This window comes from Bactrocera neohumeralis, unplaced genomic scaffold (assembly GCF_024586455.1).
Source record: "Bactrocera neohumeralis isolate Rockhampton unplaced genomic scaffold, APGP_CSIRO_Bneo_wtdbg2-racon-allhic-juicebox.fasta_v2 ctg1294, whole genome shotgun sequence".
In the NCBI taxonomy this organism is placed as follows: domain Eukaryota; kingdom Metazoa; phylum Arthropoda; class Insecta; order Diptera; family Tephritidae; genus Bactrocera; species Bactrocera neohumeralis.
The window spans coordinates 8,138-13,230 of NW_026089685.1; the positions used below are offsets into that span (position 1 = coordinate 8,138).

The window sequence follows — 5,093 nt, forward strand, 5'->3', positions numbered from 1 at the left end:
AATGGAGATTAGTTCGTTTTTCACTTCACCTGGCGTTTTATTTTCGAGGCCATGAAGAGCAGCAGTAAATGACTTTTCATTTTTAAGGTCATGTGTAAAGAATTGACATGAGTTTTCTTTTAACACTTCTTTGATTTTGACGATAATTTCGCCTTTTCCCATGTTTCACACTTGGATTATCAGTGTCCGAAAGTTTTCTTAATTTAGATGAAGACATTTCGTCTTCTACTCGAGTAAACACTACTCGTTTCACTTTTTTTTTTTTTTTTTCTTTTTTTTCTTTTTGCTATGCTTGATCACAGAATAAATACACGTCTGTTCACTGTACATACACTGAAAGCAATGGTTCAGTTAAATACCTTAAATACACTGTTGATTTGATATACAGGGCGGCCGAAACGGCGGTTCTCCCTATAACACTTTGAGTTTAGCAGCGTGCATTATCGCAGATCTCTAACGAAGAATATTTAGACGGAAACGATGAAGTATTATATATGCGTACAATTTCAAACTGATCCTTCCTCAAAAATAATACAATTGCTAAATATTTGGAATAGTAGAATAGAACTGCCACCAAATACACATTGCAATGGATTATAACTGGTTCAGAAATCAGTCTATGAATGCCAGCCGACTTCTTCGTCTTTTCACGCTTGAGAACTGGTTTATCATGTGCAGTCCACTAGAATGACTATCGATTGGACTCCAGTGTGAAATGATGGAGCCATATTTCTATTGTCACACACCGACGCAAAAATTCGGATTTATTATGATTAAAGAGCACTCAAACACTACTCAGAATCAGCAATTCGTTGTTTTTGTTACATTATGAACTTTCGAGGCACCCACTTTGCACATAGCTTTCGCGTCTTTAGGGCGTCATTTCCTCGGTGCTTATTTCGCTTCATTCCAACTTAGCAAACCTTTTTTCAACGGTTGATTTCCCTGATACAGAGCCTAAATTCAACAGTATTTTCCTCCAAAAATCAATGCTTTATTAACACACGAAATGCTTTACGATCCATTTTTTTGTAAACTTACACAAGTTGCTTCACAAAAATGCTATATTTCATTAAGTAATAGTTATAATCTAACTAATAGAAATCATAAAGATGGGAGTAGAAGTATTATCTACTTACTGCACAGTAAAGCGTGGAGGGGTCCTCTAGTTTATATACATATACACCCCGTGTAATTTGCCGCCGCCTAATTGATGAACTGGCCCCACATGATAATCAGAAAACGTCACTACCTTTAACTGTAAGGGTTCTAGCAGCTTTGAACTTCTTTGGACATGGCTCATATCAGAAATGTGTAGGTAACAACGTCAACTTGTCCATGAGTCAGTCATCCCTTTCGAGAAGTGTGCGAGCTGTAGCAAAACTTATTGTGAAGGTGAAGGGAGGAGAAATAAAGTTTCCCAGTTCAATAGAGGAAGAAACTTTTATAAAAACGGGGCAAGTATTATTGTAATACAAATAATAATATGCTAATTTATTTGAAATACATATATTCCAGATTTTTTAGAAAATTTGGAATAAAAAGCACCATAGGAGCAATTGACTGCACGCATATTGCTATCATTGCTCCACCATCAAATAATGTCGAACGTCCTCTTAATTTATATTTAAATAGAAAAGGATTCTACAGTATCAATGTTGAAGCAGTAAGGTTTGTTTTTGCATGCACATACATACATACATATATGCCAATGCAATTTTTGAATGTATCGTTTCTTAGGTTTGCGATCACCGATTATGTTTTACATTTGTAAATGCTAAATTTCCGGGTGCAACACATGACTCTGGAATTTGGGCAACTTCTGACCTACGAGAACATCTCATTTGTCAGCATACTAATACGTCTGAGCAACAACGGTGGGAATCTTGGCTTCTTGGCCATCAAGGTTATCCTCTAGAACCGTGGCTTTTAACACCAGTGGGAACACCTAATACCCATAAAGAGCAAAAATACAACAAATTAAAGGTTCTGCAAGAAACTGCATAGAGAGAGCATTTGGTGTTTTAAAATCTCGCTTTAGATGTTTGTTGAAGCACCGAGTTCTACATTATTCACACCAAACTTCCGCTTTGTTTGTTAGTACTTGCGTTATATTGCATAATATAATGACGAAAGCAGGCATTACGTTCAACGAAATAGATGACGGGGTTGCAGAAGACTTTGATTCTCCAATTAATGATTATAACTCTTCACAGTACATGCGCGAAGGTGAAAGAACAAGATCAAGAAATATATCAACTCTTTAGTTATATACATATACACAGAAGCCAATCCATATACTTATGTACATAAGTATATAAATGTTCTCACAATTCGACTTTCGAAATACACTACTTACTTCCATTATTTGTTTATTTATTTATCCTTTTTGTTAAAAGAAAACAAATTGAAATTTCCATTCCATTTTTTTTATTCTATTATAAAACAAAAAACCAAACTTAATTAATTCAATAAATATTAATTAAATAAAAATATTACACATACGTTATTTCAATTTTAATTAAACTTTAGATATTATTTTTTATTACTAGTAAACGATTTTATAAGTTCTGTTATAGAACTAGTTAGGCCTTGAATGGCCTGCATCATTTCCCGATGCTCCCGTCGCCTCTCTTCCTCAGCAGCATACCTTTTTGGAATATCAGCTTGTTTCGTGCACTTCGTGATAGCACCGAAGTTGAAGCATCCTTAAAAGAAAAAAACGTAATAAGAAATTGCAAAAAAAATTATACATATATGTATTTTGTAATTATATCATAATGAAAACTTACCTGGTTTTCCAAGCTAGGATACGTAGATGGTGACGATGGACTTGCTGTATGGTGTTCGGGATTTGGGCTTGCATCTACCTGACTGCATAATTAGTGAGGACTACCCGTGGGTGATGAAATTGCGCATTCATCTGTTTGCTCAATTGGCGTTAAACCTAGGCTTTGCACATTTTGCATCCCATCTACAGCGGCCGAGCCAAATGTCGACAAAGCCATTTCTTCGAAGTCCGTCATCGGCTTGGAACTTGGACCTCCACCTGTGAGCCTTTGAGTCATTTTCAACCGCCTTGCTCGAGTGCGCATTTGGCTTTTCCAGACGCCTAACGTCTATAAATTAACACAATATAATAAATAAACGAAAAATAAACTAAAATGTTACCTCTTTCCATTTTGCAGCACTTCGTATTGGTCCTCTGCACGAATTAAGTTGCTCTGCCAGCTGTTGCCACAACTCCTTCATCCGTTGAGGCGTCTTTGGGCAATTTTTCCCCGTACTAATTTCTGGGTGTGCTTGGCAAAACAACACATATGCCTCCAGCTGCTCGTGCGTAGCTCTATCGTGCTTGGGTTTACTATAAAGTAAAAGTTAAATTATAAATTTTGTTAATAATTAAAATTTGGAAACTTACGTTGCAGAATTGTCCATTTTAACGAATAATTTGAATATAAATCAGCTGTTTTCTATTTACATTATTTTTCCACCATACGTGTGGGGAAAGCTTTACGAATTGAAGCTTTTACTTTTATCAAGATTGCCACAGAATACCAAAATATTTCTCGCTTGTTAAATATTTGAGTTAATTGTCAATATTTTATTAATTTGTCAAAAGCACAGAATAGGGGTGATAGTACCTATATAATCCAACAGTTTATGTATAGTTTCATTGCGAATATACATATAGTATATAAAATGAATTGAAAATACAAAGTCTTTTTTATTTTTATTCGTCGGTGCAAGGAAAAGGTGCGATGGCATTATGAACTTATGCACCTGTAAATTACACAGTACAACAGCTAATCTGGGGGGAGAGAAATTCCAAGTCAGGGTGATGGTACTAGGTCAGTACAGTAAAACCCTCAAAGGGTTTGGCGTTATTTTTTTATGACCTTTTAAATTTTTTTCTTATCCTTTTTGGGGCTCCTTTATTCGCACATGCATAGCAATTCAATGGATTGTGACCTTCGCCAGGATTAGTCCAAGTCATTGGGATACCGAATAGCATACTTTCACGTCTTCGATTTTTTCAATCCATTAGACGGTTGTAGAAGCTTTTACACACTATATTTGGTACCCAATTTTCGTTCTCTATAACATTTTGGTTGAAGTACATCTCGTATGTTTGAACAAAATCAGTACTGAAATTTCCCCTTTTTTATGTGTTGAGACATATCGAGTTATGTTAAACTACGTTTTTGCCAAAATGTTACAACTAAGCGAAAAAACATCAAGATAAAGAAAAAATTTAAAAGGTCATAAAAAAACTGACACATACGAACGCGTGGGTTTTACTGTACTGACCTAGTACCATCATCCTGACTTGGAATTTCTCACCCCCCCCACAATAATCCCAAAAATGTTCCACAGTGTTATTACTATGCTGGCTACGTCATGTCGTCCGAATGGACGAAAAACTTCAGTTCAGAAAGTATTCGACGCAGTACCCGCCGTGGGAGCAGAGGAATAGGAAGACCTCCACTCCGTTGGAAAGACCAGGTGAAGAAGGACCTGGCTTCGCTTGGAACCTCCAATTGGTGCCACCTTGCGAAAAGAAGAAACGACTGGCGCGCTGTTGTTGACTCGGCTATAACCGCGTAAGCGGTTTCTACACCAGTAAAGAAGAAAAAATTATTATTATATTATATTACCTTCCAATCCATCACAAATCAAACACTTAAGGCGAGCGGCAGCACAGAATTTATACCAACTGCAATAATTTGGCCATTGTAATCGAAGAAACTAAAATGAAATGAAAATTAAGTAATAGAAATAAATATAACCAATTCTTTACCAATAAAAGGTTCATCCGTCGACGTATTCGCTGCTTATGCACATTAGATTCCGCAGTCCTTCGCATTACTTCGCGAACCGTCTTTCTCTTTCGGAGCAAGCTATTGTATAAATATAATATACGTTGCTTCTCACGTTTATGATAGAAGTATCTGCAAATAATTCGTCTCATGCGCATAAAGTAGTAGCATTTATATATAAGTACAATAATTATGACATTTGTCGCAGCTAACTTCAAATAAAATCTGCGAAATAGGAGTAATTTAAAATATCGTTTCACAGTTATTTTAACT

General features: G+C 35.9%; 1 pseudogene; it reads right to left on the reverse strand.

Annotated features, from left to right (window-relative positions):
- Positions 1 to 2,433: 2,433 nt before the first annotated feature.
- On the reverse strand, positions 2,434 to 3,101 carry LOC126766461 (uncharacterized; annotated as a pseudogene).
- Between the last annotated feature and the right edge of the window lie 1,992 nt (positions 3,102 to 5,093).